This window comes from Rissa tridactyla, chromosome 5, assembly GCF_028500815.1.
Source record: "Rissa tridactyla isolate bRisTri1 chromosome 5, bRisTri1.patW.cur.20221130, whole genome shotgun sequence".
Lineage (NCBI taxonomy): Eukaryota > Metazoa > Chordata > Aves > Charadriiformes > Laridae > Rissa > Rissa tridactyla.
The window spans coordinates 6,968,741-6,991,665 of NC_071470.1; the positions used below are offsets into that span (position 1 = coordinate 6,968,741).

Below are 22,925 nucleotides of genomic sequence, written 5' to 3' on the forward strand. Positions count from 1 at the left end.
CCAAAGCAGATTAGAGGGGCAGAATCACCTCCCTCGACCTGCTGGCCACACTTCTTTTGATGCAGCCTAGGATGCGGGTGGCTTTATGGGGTGTGAGCGCACGTTGCCAGCTCATGTCCAGCTTTTCACCCACCAGTACCCCCAAGTCCTTCTCAGCAGGGCTGCTCTCAATCCCTTCATCTCACAGTTTGTATTGTATTGCCCCAATCCAGTTGCAAGACCCTGCACTTGGCCTTGCTGAACCTCATGAGGTTCACACAGGCCCAATTCCCAAGCCTGTCCAGGTCCCCCTGGATGACATCCCATCCCCCAACCACAATGCTCAGCTTGGTGTTTTCCACGAACTTGCTGAGGGTGCGCTTGATCCCGTCGTCTATGTCATTGATGGAGATATTGAACAGTACTGGTCCCAAATCGGACCCCTGAGGGATACCACTCAGCACAGATCTCCATCTAGACATTGAGCCATTGACCACTACTCTCTGGAAGTGACCATCCAGCCAATTCCTCATCCACCTAACAGTTCATCCATCAAATCTATGTCTCTCCAATTTAGAGAGAAGGCTGTTGTGGGGGACCATCTCAAAGGCCTCACAGAAGTCCAGATAGATGACATCCACAGCTCTTCCCTTGACCAGTGATGTAGTCACTCCATCATAGAAGGCCACGAGGTTGGTCAGGCAAGACTTGCCCCAGGGGAAGCCAGTAGTAGATATATTTCTTTTCAATCAGTGAGAAAAGGAGCATATACTGAATGTTTTAACCCAGAAAATTGATTTTGTATGGCATGTGCCCTGCAAATCAGCAACCTGTATCTTCTTTGTTCTATTTTGAGTAAGCTATTGCCAAACAGGAAACACAATAAAGGGGAAAGCACTTGAAACCAAGTGCCACTGTACATGACCTGTGAACTGCTCCTGTCTTTCAAAAGGTTCATGCAAATGCTCACATTAAGTCATCCATAAGTTTACTGACCTTGATTCTGGAGAGCTCAGCAATCTCACAGGTGATCATTTGGAGCTTCATGGGCATTCCCCATTGACAAATGACATGGAAATTACAATTTAGCATTTGTTGTGTATTAGTCATGCACTTGGATTCCAAAACAAGTGACAAAATACAGTAGCCAAGACACAGATGGTCATAGCGTAGCTATATTCATGCTATATCTACTGGATTTTGGCAGATTTTATAAGTAGCTGCCATTACCTCCCGAGAAGCTGAGTAAATACTCACACAGTTAGGTTTTATTAATATTCATGATATCATAATTGCAGGGTTACCAACACATGAGCTGACTCATTTAGTGCCAATATGTCTATTTACACTGTATTCACTGCGGTGTAGACTCACTGATAGAACAAACAACCACCACAGTCTCTGTCTACATGACGCTACTACTGCTCTGTCTACAGTAACCTTCTTCAAGTCTCCAAGTATATTTTCTGGTCATGATGTTCAACCAGAGGCTAAAAGTCTCTGTCTTCTTGCAAACATGAGCTTGTGTGAACTAAGCAATGGGAAATGATTATAGATTGAAATCCATCATGACAGGGCTGAAAGTTCAGCAATTTTTTTCTCCTTATTGCTTTTTGAGCACTATCTTCAGCTTTGTAGCATATCAGGAAGACAGCAGATAGGTTCTACTTTTTCCAGATTCAATTATGTTTCACACAAACCAAGACGTAAATAATTTTCCTTCTAAAAGTGAAGAACTATCAGACCGAAGAAGAGCATTGACTGGAGTAGTCCCACGACACTGCTGTTGACATCCTAACCTTTCTCTTACAGTTTGCAAGGCAGTGAGTATTCTTTTTAGCTACTCCAGATAAAAAGCATCTTGTGTCTGAGAGCCATGATAGCAGAAAAATATGTTTCTTCAGAAACACACTGTTTCAGAAAGAAAACTTAGATGGGAAAAATGTATAGTTGTGAACATCACACAGAAAACAAAGCTGCAGTGAGAATGCCTGCAGGCTGTAGGCTCAGCAACATTAGAAAACTGTCACCATTTCCTTCAGTTTCAAATGCTTATTATCCTCAAATTGTTCTCTTCCACAGCAGAAGAATATAATGAAGGTTGCTGTTGATGAAACTGACACTCTAATTGATAATGTCATTTAAGCTGTGCTTATTAGACGTCAAAAACTGACAGTAGCAAATGCAAATGTTAGATGTTACTGTAAACTTCCAAGATGTTAAGAAAATTGGCAGATCAGTTGTTAGAATCTGCATCTTTGGAGATTTGCTGAATTAGAAGTACTTTAGTACAGAGCCATCCCTCTGTCTGTGACCCTTGAATAGAGGGCTTGTCATTCTTACATGTTTTAATTTGTATTGCCCCTTGAGGTTTCTTTCACTAAGATGGTCAGAAGTGGTCCAAGAAGGGAAGGAGGTTGTCCTCCTGGAAGAGAAAATTGCCCTCGCTCCAATAAATTTCAGTCTACTTGTATAAAGAAGGCTTATACCTTGGCTTTCTACCTAGAATCTTTCCTCCCACTGTCTTGCCTGCTATAGCAGTAATTTGCCAAAAGTACAGCTACTGGGATGCAATGGAGCAAAAGGTGTGTGAAATAGAACATAAAATCAGTATCACAAAATCACAGAACGGTCGGGGTTGGAAGGGACCTCTGGAGATGATCTAATCCAACCCCCTGCCAGAGCAGGGTCACCCAGAGCAGGTGGCACAGGAACGCGTCCAGGGAGGTTTGGAATGTCTCCAGAGACAGAGACTCCACCAACTCTCTGGGCAGCCTGTGCCAGGGCTCTGCCACCCTCAAAGTAAAGAAGTTTTTTCTCATGTTGAGATGGAATTCCCATGTTCCAGCTTGTGTCCATTGCCTCTTGTCCTGTTGCTGGGCATCACTGAAAAGAGTATCAAGGAAGCTAAGATAGTCCTCCTAAATCCTTATAGTTTTGTAGATTTCCTGAGGAGTCAGGCACGCGTTCTTTTCTACATCTTTCCTTCTTGCCCAAAGAAAATAAGAATCTTGCCCATGCAAAGCATATACACGTGACTGAGGAAGAACTGATAATGAAAGTTGAGATACATCTTTTTCTTATATCTCTCCTGAGCACATAAGGAATGAAAATAAAGCTCGTGTCTTTTCCTATGCTCTTTAACAAGATGTAATCACACTGGACAAAACTAATTGTTCTATAGGGTTTATTTTGGAATTTCTCATATGGGAATAGATGTCAAGGTGGCAAAACGTAACTGCAGAAAGTACTGAAAAAAGTAGAAACTCAACCTCGTGTCATCTCTACTTGCTTGACATATTAATTCCACAAGTGGTGATGAAAAACAAGAAGTTATAAGTTTGTGTGTGTGGGGGAAGTTTTGCAATCTTTAACAATAACTGCATTGCTCACATAACTTTCGCTTTCACCGATTTATATTATTTCAGTTATCACATAGTGAAAGGCAAACCCAGTCTGTGGGAGAGACCAGAATGTATAAAAGCCTTTGTTGAAGCAGCTCTATTTATATGCTTCGCACAAAGCTTAGCAGTTTTGGATATAGTAACAATATGCCTCATTTTACATAATTTTCTTGTCTCTTTAATTTTGCACTTTTTTCTCCAGATAAAGATGATTATAGCATCAGTCGCACCAGTATCTCCTACAAGTCAAACTACTTATATAGGTTAGGTGCCATTTAAAGGTTAAGAAGATCTTCATTGTGTTTCCCTCTCTCATTCCTTTTCTTTCTTCTGACACAAATAACGGCTTCTGAAAGGACAGGGGAAAATAGGTTAACAATAACCTCCCAGGCAGGAATGTAATGAGATTCAAACTTGTCCCTGTCTCATCTTCATTTCCTTTCCTGGTAGGTCTGATTGCTTATATGCTTGATGTCTTTCATGAAATGTTTCTTCAGAAATTATTTTTTAAAGGGCATGACACATGCAAAAGAGAAGAGAGAAGGAAACCTTGATTAAAAAATCTGGAGTTGTGTTGCATTATTTTAATACATCACAAGACTGATCTCTTCATGTGAATATCCTGCATAACTTTTCATCTTTCTGTGTTGTTTCAAGGCTATTAGCTTTTAATTCAGAAAACACAACCAGTTTTTCTCAGTTGTGAATAATTTAATTCCTCTCTTATTGTCTCAATTTCCTGTTATACCCTTGTTACTGATCTAATACTCTGAACTACATCAATTACCTTGTATAGATTTTTTTTCCTCCCTGGTTTCATTGTGTTGAGTACACAATATTCCACTGTGTACTATTCCATTCCTATTCATACTGCGTAGTGGGAACTTTGACAGCCAACTTTACATTCGTAATCAGAAAATGACTCTATTCAAGCCCAGGTTCTTAGCTTTTGTACCTGAACAATCTGAAGTAAATGATATTAAGAAAAAATCTTTCTATTTCTAAAGCAGTTGTTAATTTATTGCTGTCAGGTTTTTTTAGTGAAGGTGTTCTCACAAGTCAGTTTAATGGTTAGTGGTAGTCTTCACGTACTTGCTGGTTCTGACCAGCATAGGCTAGGGTAGGAACAATATCATGCCTCAACTAAAGGTAAGTCAGATGATAGTGACAGGTGGTCTTTAAAAAGAAGTTACTGCTAAATAAACCAAAATATTCACTCATATTTTGGATTTGTTTCTGCTATTATTCCATGCTTGTGCTCCACATCGTGACAGGAGACACTTGCTACCAAGGCAAAACATGTTCTTACAAGAACAAGCTGCTGTTCAGAGGCCTTCCAAATTTCATACAAAGCCTGTGGCCTCTCACTGGCAATGGCAATACCGTACTTGTTGGTCAATGGGGCTACAACATGAGGGACTACCTTCACTGCTCCACGGGGACCAGTTAGCACTTGACTCTTTCTGTACATTTCAGAAACGTGGAATACATTCTGTATTTCTCCTGAGCATCAACAATTTTCTTACTAACTCCTTGCCACTGGCCTTCCACTGAATAGATTTCATTAAATCTGTGCTCAAAGTGTTTAAGTGACCCTATACAATCCATATACTTTTTGTTGACTTCCCTCGGCAGAGATGAACTTTTTGCTGGGAATGAACTAAAAGTAATTCTTTTTGTCATATTTCTCATCTGATACAAAATAGGAATTATATCATATAATAGCTGTGATTAGACAATGATTTAGGATGTGTAATATCATGTAACTTTTTGCTGAATCAATCTGGAGGGTGTCAGTTGTTAGTCCTTGCACCTTCCATCCCAGTTTGTTTAATAATCTTAGGGGGAAAGTACTCAGCACTCAGCACTGGTGAGGCCTCACCTCGAGTGCTGTGTTCAGTTCTGGGCCCCTCTGTACAAGAGGGACATTGAGGTCCTGGAGCGTGTCCAGAGGAGAGCTACCAGGCTGGTGAGGGGTCTGGAGACCAGGTCATGTGAGGAGAGGCTGAGGGATCTGGGCATGTTGAGCTTGGAGAAGAGGAGGCTGAGGGGAGACCTCATTGCCCTCTACAACTGCCTGAAAGGAGGTTGGAGAGAGGTGGGTGTTGGCCTCTTCTCCCAGGGGAATAATGACAGGACCAGAGGAAATGGTCTGAAATTGCGGCAGGGGAGGGTTAGATTAGATATTAGGAAGAATTACTTTACTGAAGGAGTGGTCAGGCACTGGAACGGCCTGCCCAGGGAGGTGGTTGAGTCACCATCCCTAGAGGTGTTTAAGAAACGTCTAGATGTGGCACTTCAGGGCATGCTCCAGTGGCAGAGATTGTAGGGGGTTTTTTGTGTGTGTATGGTTGGACTCGATGATCTCAAAGGTCCTTTCCAACCATGAAGATTCTATGATTCTATGATTCTATGAAAAGTCAAATTTTTCTCTGAAAGGAGAACTCTTTCCTCCAAGTGTCAGGAAACATAAATTACAATATGACCTAGCTCGCATTCCTGATAGTTTCTCACAGTAGCACATGTCCAGACACTATTAAGCAAGCAATGAATGCCCCAGAGCTCTCACAACAAAACCTTCACATTTATAACTGCTGCAGGGCTGGCCTGTTTACAAGCCTTCTTCAAATGCAAGTAAGTTTGAAGTAGGAAACCTTAGAAGCTCAGTCCTTTTGCTGAATATTTGCAGAGATTTTCTGAAGCTTAGTCATTTCCTTCCAGACCACAAACAACTGAAGGAAGAGTTCATTAAATATGGATGTCTCAATTCAGGTAGGAAGGATGTGAGACACTGACTATTCTAATGAGGCAATGTGTCTGATCTGGGAAAAGCTGAACCAAGCTACTATACCAGTGTGTAATATTGGAGTGAGTTTCTCCAGGAAAACAAATAACAGAAGTAGTATTCCTCCTTATTCAAAATTTTTTCCTGGGTCTTTAGTAGCAAGTAGTTTTGTACCTGAGGACATGCTTCACCTCTTACACAAAGTTCAAGTGGTGATTCTAATTTTTATATTAGTATGTTTTTTTCAGTCTGAAGAATCTCAAAATGCTTTTGACTGAGAGGCAAAGCCTTTCGAGTCTTATTACTTATAAGATATCAGATATATGTCAATAACTGGAAATTATTAAGGTAGAGTCAAACACATAATTTATTGGTTCACACCACAGTTACAGGGACATTTCAATCTCTTGGCATGTGACTGAAATGCTCCCTTAGCATCAGGAGAAAAAAAGAAATCAACAGCTGTGTCTCCGTGTACATACCCTCTCTCCTCTCTTCCTCTTGCTTGTTTACCTATGGCTACCATATAGTGTGGGTCTGGAGCCAGTGACTGCCTTGGGAAGATTTGCTACTCAGTCATTCGGGAGTGGTGTTAGGGAGACTAGCTAGTTTGGCCAAGCAAGGCTTGGTTAATTTAATTTAATGAATTAAAACAAATTGGTTTTAGGATACATGATAAAACAGCAGACAACAGCAGAGAGAGATTTTTGGTCAATAAAATTGAAACATGCTCTTGTTATATAAAAGATATGAACAGTCTTTCTAGCTGCCCTGTAAGATAGGTATTATCTTTTTCCAATATTTCTGCCTCATGGAGTTGAGCATGCTTGAGTTGAATTCTGGAGTGTGCCGCATATGTGTTGTAAAGCGGTCAAGGACAGAGGGACACCCTTATGATATAGGGCTACTTGAGTGTCCTGACCTAGAATTATGTGTGACAGGGCTAGAGCCCTGGGTGAGAGCCTGTGACAAGAGCACATCCTTGTTGTGGGGTGAGAAGTTCCCATCCCCCTCAGTCATTCCTGGAAGTGATTAAACTCATAGCCCCAGTGTTTTGACAGCGTTAAATCCATGCCATGAACAGTTTCTCAAGTAGCCCAAATGCCTTTGAAGAAAGCACAGCTTCTAGTATTGCGTCCTGTGTATCTGTTGACTGCGGAAAGATCCCATCCACAGTTTTTTTAATTTCCATATGGTTTAACTGAGAGATCTGATAGAAACACAGACTTTTTTTGTTTCTTGTTCCTTGACAGCTACTTGCACAGATGAGCACAGATCTATCATATGAGCATTGCAGTTCTATCCAACCGTATTTTATATATATGTGTGTGTGTGTGTGTATATACACACATATTTTATATATATATATATACATATAACTCATGCCAAGTAAAGGAGGATTTCCTTAGCTTCTTGGAAGAAGATGCTGATAATTAATTCCATTCATAGCCCTTGTTTCCATGCCTCTTCTCCATCTGAACTTTACTAACTTGAATTTGTAGCCTTTTCTATTTCATAGCACTTAAAATCTTCCAGGATCAGTTCATTCTAGTAAAAATATTTTTACTGCACTGCTGTCAAGGTATTTTGGGGATATAACGCTGCCCTTCTCTTAACTGTAACAGGACAACTAATGACTCACTCAGAAAATGACTCCCTATCAACTCAGTAACATTATCCTCCACAAGTCATTCTCAATATATATTCTGAATATTTTGAAAAGAGCTTTTCTAGAAAACAGCCTTGGAGTGATGAATGTTACCAAATAGAATGTTTTCAGAAATCTTTCATGCCAATTCATGAAGCTCTTTGCTTCCTATAAAGCAATTCAAAATCTTCCCCATTTACAGCAAACTGAGTAAGGAAAGTAATACTGATCTGGTACTGTATTACAATCTCTTTCTCTTTGGGGGAACATCCACAGAATGCTGGGAGAAAGACAGAAAAATTTCATGTAAATCCTGCAATCAATTTTCTTCCTTTATCATCATTTGCTAAAATCTATACTGGGTCTATTAACAAGGTGGGTCTAACTTATGTTGCAGCTTGCAGTTGGGTCCTGCACGTACACGAGTCAGGATATACCCTGACTCTATCAGAACTGAAACTTGTGGCTTGACATTAGGAAGAAGTTCTTTACAACGAGGGTGATGAGACACTGGCCCAGGATGCCCAGAGAGGTGGTGGAGGCCCCATCCCTGGAGACATTCAAGGCCAGGCTTGATGAGGCTCTGAGCAACCTGATCTAGTTGCAGATGTCCCTGATTACTGCAGGGGGGTTGGACTAGATGGCCTTTAGAGGTCCCTTCCAACCCAACACATTCTATGATTCTATGATGATTCTATGACATCTTCTCACATGCTTGGCTTTTCCTTTGAAGTATCCCTGAGCACACAGGAAGAGAGGAAGCCTTAGTACACTCCAATAGCCTGATCAAGGAAGGAGGACTGTTGGATGCAACAAGAAGAAATGTCTGCTCTCTAAGTAGACACATCCACTTCATCCAGATTTGAAGATCATCATTTAGATGCCTGACTTGCTCTACGAGAACCGTATTTGTATGTTTTAATATTATTATTATTTATACCTTTGCACTGTGAATCTTGGATTAGAAATGTTGTCAGGCTTTTACCTTGATAAACTTAAAGATATTTTGTGAAGTTTCCAGAATCTGATGTAATCTTAGAAATTCCTTGTGTATAGTTATTAGGGGACATTTTGACTTTCGATAATCAAAAGACCCCCAGATATCTTTGCTGATTGCTGTTAATTTGTCATAATTGGCATTAAATGATAATATTTTTAAGTTACTTGAATTTACTGGCTCGTGGTAATTCTGCAGATTGTATTTGAAGACATTTATGGCAGCTTCAAATGCACATGACATTTTGTTGTAATTTTACTTCTGGGAGGAGCTGCTATCTGACACTTAGGGTTGCCTTCATCTTTTGACATATTCTGTACTCAGATTGCACTTCTTCCCTTGATTTAGAGAAAATATTATTAGAAAAGTATTGGATTTTCTCTTCCTTTTGTCAATACTGAAAAAGGCTGAACACATGCTCCAGTCTAGTCTTCCCCTCTGCCTCTTTAGATTTAGAAGAGGTAGAATTTCAGCTGTGCAAAGCACTGAAGAACTGTGTTTGGAGTAATGGCAAAACATGACTCAAGGAAGGGAACTGTACACCCTGTGATCTGGAAAGCTTATGTCAGAGTTCAGAGATTACACACAATATGGGACCAGTCTTAGGCAAACAGCTTCTGAATAGATATGAGACTTTTTTTTCAGAATGGAGACAGAAGTTCACAATTGCCACAAAAAATACGATGTTGCTCACACTGCTGGATTTCCAACGGGCTGTTCTCACATTCAAAAAAGATTAATATATCATGGTGAAAGCTCAGATCCCAGATGCATGCCATTCGGTTTCATACAGCAACGAAGTCCTTTATGGAAGCCCTTAGCTCTGCTTTGTAAGGGATGGAACAAGGAAAACATGCTGCTGATGAAACACAGATGACAAAATGATCACAATGGGAAAAATAAATGTTAAACATTTAATATGCAGTAAGTAATTGTATTTTATCTAACTGCCTTTTAACCGCTGACAACTTTTTCTTCAGTTTTTAATTTCACTGTCCATGTGTGACAAACCAAGCTGTGAAGAACAGCTATGGCTACAAATTGATCATACGGTGCTTTTGATGACAAGAAATGTATTATTGATTCTCTTTCTACTTTATATTCTTTCCTGTCCTCAAGTCTGGCTGTACAAGTCATGTCAAGGGCAGCAACAGTAACAGCCTTATAAGAGTTTTAATTTCAGGGTTTTTTTTGATCTACGGCTTTTCCCAACAATTATCAATACTGGTGCATCAGCATTTAGGGTTAATGTGCTCATATAGTTTACAAGTGTTTTTTTCACAAGTAGGCTTATTGTAAACGGCTTGAATAGGCATCCTGGAGTCTTCTAAATACAGGTCTAACCCAGCACAAAGCAACCTAACAAAGCCTTGTTGAAAGTTTTGGTCTTGAGAAGGTGTCAGTCTTTGCTCTCGCTTCAGTTACAGCTCTCAGGAACGTCTGGAATGAAGGTATGTTGGAAGCAAGTTTGGAATGGGGCAGATCTGAAGAAAACTGAGAGAAGTCCTTCCCTCCGCCAAGGCAGGAAGCACAGGTGTCTTGTTTTCCGTTTTATAGCCAGCCACCTTCTTAGTATGCTCAGAGATAGAACTTAAAATGTAAGTTATTATTTTCTTCTTAATGAATTATTTCTTGATTTAGTTATCAGATGGATGTATTTATATGATCTATAATGTGACGACGGGACACAGCTCACTACTTATCAAAATATCAAGTAATTTTTTTTTTGAGAAATCATCACATTTTTTCCCCTTTCCTCTTCTCTTTATTTTAGTATATTTGTATGTATTTATTTCATTTGTAGTTGCATGCACTTCTCCCAGCTCTATAATTTTGCATCTTGCCATTTCTGTTATGAGATTTTATTTTCCTTCTCCTACTCATCCATTAATAATAAAAATTGTCAGCAAACATCCCTTGCTCTTTTGCCTACAAAAAAATGAAGATGAGAAGGTCAAAGGAAGAAGCAATCTCCTCTAGCCCAGCAAAATATGAGCTGAATATATGATCATACCATTCACTTGTAACTAAAAAAAAAAAAAAAGAGAGAGAGAGAGAAGAAAATCCAAATTGCTATTTCCAGTCTCTTTTTACTGAAGCACAAGAGGGCAGTGTTTCATAAACTCCAACCTGTTTTCTGCTCACCATTATAAGGGAGCCAGGACTGGCATTAGTCTAGCATCAGATTAACACCCAAACGAGTGGTGTGAAATGCAAACAGCTCACTGGCAGAGAACCCAAGTTATAAGACAGAGAAAGGCTTCAAGCCAGTAAGTTAATCTATTCCGAAACTTGCAGAAATTTCTGAAAGACTGATGATGTTGCAAAGAAATACCAGCAGCAATGAAAAATTCAGTAAAAAAATTAGCTTCAAAGCTGAAAGTAAGTATTATTAATTTTCTGTTGATTAGAGAATATGGAGGGCTACACTAGGAAAGACAAAAAAGCCAGCCAAAGAAAAAGGATATTAATATGAACCTTATAAAAGACGTAAGAGAAAATATGTGTGTATGTGTGCACGTGTGTGTGTTCATATATATGTGTGCTTGTGTGTATAAAAATATTCAGGAAGAGAGAGAAAGAGAGTGAGGTACATACAAGTATTGAAGAACACACTAGTATTGGAAAGTTAACGGCAGAAGAAAATCAGGAATTATTCATGCTGCCTCAATTTAGGAACCTAATCTGAATCTTTTTTTTTTTTTTTTGGTCTCTCAGCTAATTTATACAATTCCTCACTCAACTGGTTTTTTGGACACTCCGGTCATAAGTGTCAGCTACTCTCTCTGCATCTTACTGCGAGTGTGCATCTGATTTAGGGCTGTTACTTCTGCAAGAGGGAACGATTGAAGTCAGACACTTTTGAGTCTCCAGATCTCAATACATGGCCAATTACTCACATTAGGAAAAAAATAAAATTAAAAAAAATCTTTCAAGTCATGATGAATCCAACTCTGCATATTTGTAGACCTAAATTTGGAGCCGAAACTTTCAGAAGTATTCCTGAGATCTTGGTGGCTTCATAATAGCACCTATCAGGCAGACATCCAGCTCCTGCTTAGAGGAGAACTAAGGCTCCTGCTCCACATTCATTCTAATAAATGGTTTACTGAGTCATATCCTGACCTTGGAATAAACAGCAACTGTCTCAGTTTGTCCTAAAATCACCTGCTTGGCTTGAAACCATGCATTTGTTCTCCACAAAAATAGATATTGGTCAACCTGTTCCACCAGTCTATTTTACTATTAACTCCAGGAAAGTAGCTTATGTACTGCCCTTGAATTATTAATATTTTTTAATGGATGTGTACAAGTCTTTTTTGATAATCCACTAGCCTCTTTGTTTTGGCATGGATAGATTCACCGCTTAGGATTCAGTATATTTCCTAGAACAAGAATCAGCATCTTCATCTATGTCTTAATAATCAGCTACCTTGGATTAAAATTAGTCCAGTATTACTTATTACAGCTGAAAAAGTAATAGTCTTTATTACAATGATTCTTTCTGCGCTGACCAGTTGTCTTTGCTCTGGCATAGCTAGAGGCTAAAGTAATATTTTTCTATAAATGACGTGAATTACTTCCCAGCAAACTGTGGACCATTGTATGTGACAAGTTCCTAGATTTTCTCACCATGCAAAAACATGGTCTTAAGGCTATTTATGACACTTGAGAGAGAAAGGTCAGAGTAGTGTTCCATTTCTAAGTATCTGGAAAAGCTGCAAAGTGCATCTAAGGTCTTCTATCTCTGGAACTCACAGTTGTCATTCTCTACTTCTTTCCAGTGTCCATATAGATTAAGGAGATAATTCCTCTGGACAAGCAAGCAAAACTTCTTGGCTAACTTCTGAATTTGTTATAAACCCTTCGATACCTTTCATTCTCCCAGACTATGATGGAGGTATTCTTTTCTATTGTCAATTACTGTTACTGTACAAGTCTTGTGAGGGTTCTCCCTCTGCACACAGACTGCCTCTGCAAAGCAGTGTACTTGTGGACTGGACAAGGTGGACAAGGCTACTTCCAGGGAGAAAGGAAAAGTACACACTCATAAGTAAAGTAAGCTAAGTAATTTCCTCCTAAAGCTGCCAAGCCTAAGCCAAGGAACCATCTGTACTTCCATACATGCCAGTAATTCTATAACTAATTTTAACCAAATAGAATCATGGATGATTGACTAATGCTGTCCACACATGGATTTATATATCCCCGTTTCAAAGCACTGGGTTATAACGGTAATTCTCGTAAATACTGTACATTGTTCATATGCTTTCCTACTGCTCATATTGCAGGGATCACAGAATCGCAGAATCACAGAATCACAGAACGGTAGGGGTTGGAAGGGACCTCTACAGATCATCTAGTTCAACCCCACTGTCAAAGCAGGTTCACCTAGAGCAGGTTGCACAGGATCACATCCAGGCGTGTTTGGAATATCTCCAGAGAAGGAGACTCCACAGCCTTTCTGGATAATTTCAGTAAATTGTTCTACTAATCCAGCATACGTAGTGAATCTTTTTATTTTTTTTCCTTTCTTTGAAAAATATCCTGTTTGAAATGCCCAAGCTGCCAAAGTGCTGCAAATGATGCAGTTAAAGATTTCTTTCATGTACTTTAGTATTTGTCATTTCCTGATTTCATAGCTATGCCTGAGAAGAGAATGATCTAGATTAGCTTTGCTTCTGCCTAGTTTAACATTTGAGATCATAAATTCATGAATGCCAAAGATATATAAAATCAAGAGAAGAAGCTCTGAGATCTCAAAGTGGAAATCTGAACTTAGCTTTGATTTCAAGATATTTCAGAGAGTTATCCTCTTGATCCCCAGAACCTTCTGGGGCAACTTATTTTTTTAGCACTGGACACTCACAATTTAAGAAATATTTTAACGTAGTTAAATGCATTGGACCCTTTAAACTATTATTTTACCACTCACTTTAAAAATATATCTAGACAGGTAATTGGCAACTCCCACCACATTGCCACGCACCCGGTCTACCTTAGACTGTACCTTATCCTGTATAGAAACACAATCTTTTTTGGTGGAAGGGAATCAGGTTAGAAAATACTTAAACAAACTGGACATACATAAGTCCATGAGGCCTGATGGGATGCACCCAAAAGTGCTGAATGAGCTGGCAGATGTCACGGCAAGGCCACTCTTGATTATCTTTAAACAATCATGGCAATTTGAAGGGGTGACTGAGGACTGGGGGAAAGCAAATGTCACTCCTATCATCAAAAGGGCAAGGAGGAGCATCCAGAAAACTACAGAACGGTCTCACCTTGATTCCCAGGAAGATGAGGGACCAACTAATCCTGGAAACCATTTCCAGACACATGAAAGACAAGAGAGTCATTGCAAGAAGTCAGCGTGGATTCATCAAGAGGAAGTCACGCTTGACCAACCTGATAACCTTCTGTAATGAATAGACTGGCTTGGTAAATGAGGGGAGAGCAGTGGATATTGTCTACCTATACTACCGATACAGTAAGGCTTTCAACAATGTCTCTCGTAACATTCTCATAGAGAAGGCAATGAAGTACGGGCCGGATGAGCAGACAGTGAGGTGGATTGAAAACTGGCTGAACAGCCAAGTCCAGAGGGTTGTGATCAGTGGTAAGAAGTCTAGCTGCCAGCCAACAGCCAGTAGTGTACCCCAGGGGCCAATACTGGGTCCAGTCCTCTTCAACATCTTCCTTAATGAGTTGAATGATGGAGCAGAGTGTACCCTCAGCAAGTTTGTTGATGATACAAAACTTGTAAGAGTAGCTGATACACCAGAGGATCATGCTGAGAGATCTTGACATACATCAGAGAGATCTTGACAGTCTGGAGAAACGGTCTGACAGGAACCTTGTGAAGTTCAACAAGGAGAACTGCAAAGTCCTGCACTTGGGAAGTTACAGCCTTATTCACTGATACGTGCTAGGGGAGTGACCGTCTGGAAAGCAGCTTGGCAGAAAATGACTTAGGGGTTGTAGTGGACACCAGGTTGAACGTGAGCCATCAAAGTGCCCCTGCAACAAAGGAGGTTAATGGGATCCTGGGCTGCATTAGGAAGAGTGCTGCCAGCAGGTTAAGGGAGGTGATCCTTCCCCTCTACTCAGCATTCCCGAGACCACATCTGGAGTGCTGTGTCCAGTTCTGGGCTCCCCAGTGCAAGAGATACGGGCATACTGGAGAGAGTCCAGCAAAGGGCCACAAAGATAATTAAGGAACTGGAGCATCTCTCCTACGAGGAAAGGCTGGGAGAGCTGAGACTGTTCAGTCTAGAGAAAAGAAGGCTCAGGGAAGATCTTATCAATGTATATAAATATCCAAAGGAAGGGTGTAAGGAAGTTGGAGCCAGGCTCTTTTCAGATATGTCCAGTGACAGCACAAGAGGCAATGGGCACAAACTGAAACACAGGAGTTTCTGCCTAAACACGGAAACCTAAACAAGGATGGCCAATCACTGGAGTAAGTTCCCTGGAGAGGTTGTGGGGTCTTCATCCTTGGAGATATTCAAAAGATTTTTGGACATGGTCCTGCGCAACCATCTCTTGATGGCTCTGCTTGAGCAGGGGTGTTGGACCAGATGATCTCCAGAGGTCCCTGCAAACCTCAGCCATTCAGTAATTCTGTAATTTTGTGAGTCTGTTGCTGCATTTTATAGACCACAAATTTAAAACAGGTAAATATTTCATCATTTTTTTACATTCCATTGTACAACTTTCTCCCTGACACCGAGGATAATGAAAGACTATAGTTATCTGTTTACAACTTGAAGCAGTAGACTACTATATTCTGCTAATCATCTTTCTTTTCAGTTATAATGACTGGTGCTACACAGAATGATAGGCGTAGTAATGTCACAACAACTCATAAAAGAAGCACTTCACACTGCTGAATGCTTGTCTCATGCTGTGCTATGCTTTCTCATGAGTTTACTTATTGGCTGTAACATATTAGGATGCCTTTGAAAGAATAATTTCAAATACCAGTAATTATCTAAGTGGTATCTCAATGAAATTAGGGCTTTCTGTAATTTAATCTGATCTGCTACGCAAGGGAAAATTCAGACTGTTAAAGGAAAAATCCTATGTAATTCCATACACTTTTTAAATCACCATTTTTTTTCTTATTGCAAAGAATTTGAATTTTAAAACTGTTTCACATCTTTTCATCCTGTGACTATGCTCCAAGACTACATCCTGCTCCATAGTTACTCTATCATGACCACTAGTGGCACAGAAATACTGAATCTAGTTTTTAATTAGTTCAAATAACTGCAGTGATTAATGAATGGGATTAATCTTGGCAAACTCAACAATCTGAAAGTTAAAAATGTGTTAAAATTCGGTCGAAGTTTAGGCATCCTCAACAATGAGGACAGACAGAGATATTTCCAGGGGACAAGTCATGCTACTTTTTCTAGAGGCAAAACTTATGAAGAAGATGTATCTCTCATCCCTTCCTTTGACGACAGAAGGAACCCAAGAGTCCGGTTTCCTCTCTATGCCTAACTTTCAGAGTTTATAATCAGAAATGAATTCCATCCCAAAATTCATTGCAGTATATCTGAACTAATCAGCTAAAGGGTTGATTCAGTAAGTTTGTTTGAGCTGCAATCTCATGAACTGAGTTAATTCACAGAATACAGAGTAAGATAAACTCCATCCTAGAGCAGCAAAAATCTCAGTAAGAGCTAGTTACCAGCTCAGTGATTTATTAGTCATTTTTTGCAACTTGCTCTGGGGTCTCTAGTTAACATGGCTACAGGCTGCAAAGGTAAGAGGGATTCATCCACTGCTCTGGGCTCTAGCAGCAGGAATATTTATCACATTCAGCATATGTCGTAAAGCTCTTCTACTTTCCTGTTCTGCAGTACTTAATTTTTCCTTTGCTTCTGTCATTATCCAGTTTATCTGATAGGATCAGGAAGTCTAAGCTGAAGTTTTCAACCCAGTATTTTTAGGAGTCATTTACATGAGTGTTCTTTGCCAAGAATACACAATAAAACCTTGCTCGTCATTAGTTGTTCTTGTTTTGCTTTTTTGTTGTTAGCATCCCATATGTGTTGGGAGAAGAATATTGCTTTGGGAAGAGATGCCTTACTAAAGACAAGAAGACTCTAAAGAAACACAGTGGCTCAACAATTTTCAATTAAAACCTGAGCACTTACAGGCACACGCTCAAGTGCAAAGCTTTTCAAATACACAGATGATTAGTATGAACGGTGCCCATTTCATAAGTACGTGCTGTTTTCCAAGGTGAGGTGACTCCCTTGTATTAATAGTGTTTTACCTACAGAAAGGTGAAGCACTTCTTCAGCGCTGCATTCTCATTAGGCTACATGTTTTGAGGAGCACAGTATGTCCTGACCCACATTATACTTGTTTTTTCTGTGTGTAACATATAATGTTATCACAAGGTTCACCAAACAGAAGTGACCACGTAGATCAATTTTATGCTGAGGACAGCTCAGTGGAAAGAGACCTGGGAGTCCTGGTGGACAACAAGTAGACCATGAGCCAGCAATGTGCCCTTGTGGCCAAAAAGGCCAGTGGCATCCTGGGGTGCATCAAGAAGAGTGTGGCCTGCAGGTCAAGGGAGGTCATCCTCCCCCTCTACTCTGCCTTGGTGAGGCCACACCTGGAGTACTGTGTCCAGTTCTGGGCTCCCCGGTTCAAGAGGGACAGGGAACTGCTGGAGAGGGTGCAGCAGAGAGCTACCATGATGATTAGGGGATTGGAACATCTCTCTTATGAAGAAAGGCTGAGGGATTTGGGTCTCTTCAGTCTGGAAAAAAAATGGCTGAGGAGGGATCTTATCAACACTTATAAATACTTAAAGGGTGGGTGTCAGGAGGATGGGGTCAGGCTCTTTTCAGTGGTGCCCAGGGACAGGACAAGAGGTAACGGGCACAAACTTGAGTATAGGAAGTTCAACCTAAACATGAGGAAGAACTTTACTTTGAGGGTGGCAGAGCCCTGCCACAGGCTGCCCAGAGAGGTGGTGGAGTCTCCGTCTCTGGAGACATTCCAAACCCGCCTGGACGCGTTCCTGTGCCACCTGCTCTGGGTGACCTTGCTCTGGCAGGGGGTTGGACTAGATAATCTCCAGAGGGCCCTTCCAACCCTACGATTCTATGATTCTGTGACAGAAATATCTTAAAGGTATTTTTGAGATAATTTACATTGCTTTCTGATATGCGAGGATATAACTTGCCAAGGCTGGGCTGTTGTGTCCTGATAGCTAGCTGAGCATTGAAAGAGTTTTAAATGTATCCATGGAAGAAGGGAGGGAGGGGTGGAAAGAAAGAACAAAAAACAAAAAAGAAGGAGAGGAGAGGAGAGGAGAGGAGAGGAGAGGAGAGGAGAGGAGAGGAGAGGAGAGGAGAGGAGAGGAGAGGAGAGGAGAGGAGAGGAGAGGAGAGGAGAGGAGAGGAGAGGAGAGGAGAGGAGAGGAGAGGAGAGGAGAGGAGAGTGGTGGGAAGGGAAGGGGACAGGATGGTAGGGACAGAAGGAGATCCAAAATGATGAGGACCTAATCAATGCCAGAGCAACCCTGGTTAAGGAATTATCCATGGAAATTTTAAGATTTCTATATGAACTCTCATACTGGCCTTAACTCAATAAATGCCGATCATTTTCACAGTAATAAAAAAGGACTGAATGGTGTGTGAGAGACATATTGATGGTGGCTGAGAGCAGAGTGCCTTTCAGTCACATTGCCTTTCAGTAATCCTGTGGTGAGCTAGGACTGCAGTGCTCAGTACCAAGTTAGAGACCAAAAGTTCTGAAATTACAATGAAATGGTAACAAATGGATATGCCACGTGCTGCTGGCAGACGTGACCAAGGGCTTATGGGATAAACACGCCCTCTGAAGGCCAGCTGTAGGCCTGAGATATCCCAAATGCCACTACGCTGTGTTTTGGCAACTGAACTGAGTGCTTAATTCTAGTGTTAAACAGCAAGTACGTATGAAATCTTTAATAGCTATAAAAATTAAAATGATGCTACAGTTTGTTTTTTTTTAATTTCAGCACCCCAGGAGCTAAGTATTAATTTTCATTGTGTGTAACAATAAATCACAGTTTAACACCTTTTTTGCAGTGTTCCAATTAAACTGTTGCTTTCCAGCTGGTCTGTAACATAAAACTACATCCAGGTGATTTTGAACCATAAACTATGCTGATTTTACATCTCCTTTTCATCTGTCTACTGGGAATTGGGCACATCGTATCCCCAGCTGAGGCCCCTTTACAGTTTGCATTTCTTTTCAAGTACAGAGCAAAATTTTCAAACTCATGTAAGACAATGGGTACCGCTAGAAAGCCAATTGAGTTGCCTGTTTGTTTGTTTGTTTTCCTTATTTTATAATCTACAGCCTAAAGGGAGTGAGGTGGCCACCTCTGAAAAACTGATGACGATAAAGAGCAAAGGCTGAAGACTGCTTGTGCAACTCTAATACTTTAAAAGGGTGAAAACAGATAACTAGGAAGTTATAAATCATTTAGTGTGACCTATAAGCTGAATATCTAATGGGGTGTTTAATTTAGGACTCAAAAAAGTAAGAGTCTAATTAGCTCTAGTTATTAGAGTTTCTTGGGAAGTTGAACACCTTAAACAAACTCAATGGACTTTTTAGAGACTAGCTGAAACTGATGATAGTTATGATTAAAGACACAGGGATTTCTTCAAAGCTTTTGACATGCATTTTAATTAAAAGACACACATACGTGGAATCTACAAGCTGTCTGGACTAGGAGCAGGATCACTGACAAATTTTGAAATGTGAGATATACGAACAAATAAAGTTATTCAGGTAGGATCTTTTAGAGACCAATTCTCTATTTGGCCCTACTTAGATTCTTTGTCGTCTGTTGGGATGGTGATATCAAATACTTCCTGGAGAAGTCTGGAGATGGCATACAGACTAGGAATCATGGTACATAATAGCTATTTTACAAAGTCATGGAGTGAATTACTCGGTCAAATGGTCACCACTGTGTTTGTATATTAGCCAAACACAAGGAAGCAAGAAGGCAGATTATAACTACTGGAATTCAAGAATTACTTGCAAGAGGGGGACACAGAGAGAGAGGACTATGACATAAGTATAGATAATCGTGCAAGGATAAGTTCTCAGTACAATTTTGTGGCCCAAATTCTACTATATTCATTAAAAAAAAGAATATCACAGAGCAGATGGAAATTGAGGTTTACGTCTGCACATTACACAGATGAATCAAATGCTAAAATATTATGTCCCCTTCTGGGATCCATACATGGAGAATAGTGTTGAAATCATAATGACATTTCAAATTAGTACTCCAAAAATTATGTGTAGTTGAAAGACTAACCTTTAAGAGCTCATCTGATCAAGGAGTTGTGTGAAATGTTTCTGAATCCCTACGGAAACCTGCCCTTGCACAGGAAAAAAATCAGATAATGAAGTGCTTTTCAATTTTGCCAGTCAAAGTGTAACAGGATCTAATAGTTGGGAATTGATGTTAGAAAAACTCAACCTTGAAATTAGAAGTAATTTCCTGGCTGTAAGGGCAATTAAACAGTTTCCAGGGAAAACGGTAGACTAACCACCCTCAGTGTGTTTTGGATGAGACCAGGTTTTTTCCCTTAAATAATGTAATTCAATATGGTTTCTAGGAGAAATTCCAGGCCCATAGGATTGTTCTTTTCAAGCCTGAAGTTGTGAAGTTATGTATTGGTTTATTCATTTCCTTCTTTGCTGAACTGTAAGAAAAGAGTATTGCCCGAAGGCTTCAGCGGCTCACCCACAGAGGTTGGGAAGAACAGCATTCTAGAGCCACAACTGATCAGGTGTGTTCTTGATTGCAGCCGTTTTTAACTTCTTTCTCTGAAACATCACTCAGTCGTATAGCGAGGACTCGATGTAAGAGTAGGAAGATTTTTTTCACAAATTCAGGGGGTAAAGGGGAAGGGGAGGGGAAGGTAGAGAAGGAGGAAAAGTTGACTTTCTTTGAAGCTTGGATGGGAACTTGAAAGTTTCGTCTGCTTGGGTCATACATTTTCTTATGACAGCCGGTCGGTTCCCTGCCATTGCGGAGGCCTCTGGGCATTGTCAGTATTTTGATCTGTGTTGTTCCCTATCTACAGAACGTGGTTCGGTAACCAGAGACTGCATATTTAATATAGACATGTCTGGAAGACATATCTGGATGTATATGGTGGCATTACACCAGAGGTCTGACGGGATGACGTAATGAACCTTTTGGTATTAATTATTTTTAATTATTTGCATGAGCACTGAATCTGTGTTAAAAGGTGGCCCTTGTGTCCCTTTTCAAGAAATTAAGTCACTGCTTTGCCTAAAAGTCTGGGCATACAGTTGCTGAAGTTCACTTATCAGTCTTCACTAACAAGCCTAAGAATTCAGAACAAAGTGTGAGAAGCAGATCTCTTTATAGCAATAAGCTGGCAGTGATTTTTGGTAGCAAAGAAGCCAGAGGAAACAGGGTGTGGGGGGAAGAATATTCCATGTTTCTTTCAAAAGCTTAAATGTAAACACAATAGCAGAAGAATTTGAAAAAAAGAGGCCCTAACAAACATTTGCCCTTAAAAAGGTAGAAAGGGAAGGACAATTACAGTTTACCTAGATTTAGGTATACACAGTCTGCATAGTTTTTCAGTCATTACGTCCTATCTCAGTTCTACGGCAGATAACATCAAAGATGCTTAAATGACTGTAAAGAAACCAAGTGTCATACACTGTGATTTCTACTTTGAGTATTCTGCTCCTCAAGGCCCTTATCAAAAGTAAAAGCTCTTCATCTTATGACCTCGCAGTCATTCCAATTCACTGGAATGACTTCTGACAACAGTGTTTGTTTTTTTCCTTTAAAAATATGAATCTTTGGTGGAAGTCAGCTTTTTCACGTTTAAGCTGGAGAAATATTCATTACGATCAGACTAGAGATTAAAAATGAATTAAAACATAGTGAATAGAGGAATTAAAAAAAATATTAAAATATAGTGAACAGACTTCAGGAAAGCCGTGGAAAATATAGTAAAGAAAGACATTTGCACAAATTATTGGCTGTAAATAAATCTTACAAGTGTAAAAATAGAGCAGTGAAGTACAAATTGCATTAGGAATACCTTGTCTTTTTTGACTGCACGTGAAGGACGTTGGTAACAGACAAAAAATTATATCAGAGTCTATCAAACAATTCAGATCACAGCAAAGAAATTATGAAGAGAAGGTAAGCTGTCAGCATATATAAGATACATATATAGATACGTGTGTGTGTGGAGAGAGATATATATATCTTAGCAAAGACAAAGGGGGCTCCTGGTCAGGGAGTTTCATTTTCTGCCACTTCAGCCCTTTGTATTCCTCTGTAGCTTTTCATTTCATGGTTTCAAAAATAGCCAGTACTGTCCCTCAGAGCAGCTGATTAGTGTTCTTTCAAGGCTTTTTCCACCTTTGAGATATGGCTGAAGGAGCTAGCTGACCCTCAATATGGAAAAAGAAACAGCTCCGTGAGACAGGAACTAATTGTCAAACAAAATGTAGTGAACTGAAACTGCAATGGAGTACCAGTAGAGACAATTTGGGTACATAATTTCACAAGTGATGGACAGCATGTACCAGAGCATACACCTGAACTATTGTATTGGACAATACCTTCAGGAATAAGCTGAGGGTACGTGAATGACAAAAAAATAAACAGTCACTTAAAAGATATTTCAGGATTACTACATCATAAGCTGAGTAGGTTTGCAAACCTAATTAAAGCAGGAAAAGTAGGATGTTAATTCCTTCCTACCTGCCTGCCTGTCTGTGTGCCTTCCTTTCTTTCTTCCTTCCTGCCTTCCCACTTCCCTCTAATGCTGTTACAGTGAAAGTCTTGGGAAAAAATTAAGGTGATTATTAGACAATTTGGACTTGTTTTTCAAATCATCCTCACCTTCTCCTTTCTGCCATTCTCACTCATTTGCCTTTTGTGTAAAATTTAAATGGAGAGCTTCTTCGGCAAAGGAACCAGATATACCTGGTGTTCATGTGGGACTTCTCTAATTCTTGGCTGTTTCTCACTCATCTTGTAATTGCTGTTATAACAAAATTAGAGTTTTATAT

The 22,925-nt window shown here is 40.0% G+C and overlaps 1 protein-coding gene across 1 annotated transcript in view; it reads left to right on the forward strand.

Moving 5' to 3' along the window:
- The window catches only part of FAM149A (family with sequence similarity 149 member A), a 304,183-nt gene extending 282,414 nt beyond the window's left edge, over positions 1 to 21,769 (forward strand). Inside the window, exon 15 of the transcript XR_008466602.1 lies at positions 21,759 to 21,769. The gene's annotated coding sequence lies outside the window, so the exon portion shown is untranslated. The remainder of the gene's footprint in view (positions 1 to 21,758) is intronic.
- The last annotated feature ends 1,156 nt before the right edge of the window (positions 21,770 to 22,925 follow it).